We start from the raw sequence: 455 nt of genomic DNA, 5'->3' as shown, positions 1-455 counted from the left end.
TGTCATTGAAGAGGTGATGGAAAAAACATTAAACTGTAACGGCTTACAATCCTTAACAGACAATCAATCTTCCTTTAAAAAAAACATTACGCCACCATTTATCTCCCATAATTATTTCCACCAAATATAAGCAAGATGCTTACCTTTGCAAAAAACTGATGAACGTTATCATGGTAAGCATTAATTGTGTGGTATAATAAGATCTGTAGAAATCCTCCCCAGGTAATCACTCAGAAACATTACTTCCAGGTCGGCTTTGCCTGTCTGAAAGAAAGAAAGAAAATTTTGCGTAAAAAATATCAACATTCAGAATTAACATGACGAATTCTTACCTGTGTATCATATACGAAAGTATGCATAAAATGTCAAATACATTTATCATCAGGTCTATGTGTATCTCTTGTAGCAACATACTGCATTTCCAAAATTCACATAAATATTCATATATATGCCTA

The 455-nt window shown here is 32.5% G+C and overlaps 1 pseudogene; it reads right to left on the bottom strand.

Moving 5' to 3' along the window:
* LOC119588959 overlaps positions 1-455 on the bottom strand; it is a 58,988-nt pseudogene that overhangs the window by 46,094 nt on the left and 12,439 nt on the right.

This window comes from Penaeus monodon, chromosome 24 (assembly GCF_015228065.2).
Source record: "Penaeus monodon isolate SGIC_2016 chromosome 24, NSTDA_Pmon_1, whole genome shotgun sequence".
Lineage (NCBI taxonomy): Eukaryota > Metazoa > Arthropoda > Malacostraca > Decapoda > Penaeidae > Penaeus > Penaeus monodon.
The sequence above is the reverse complement of the archived record's forward strand: the minus strand, read 5'-3'. Positions and strand labels throughout refer to the sequence as shown.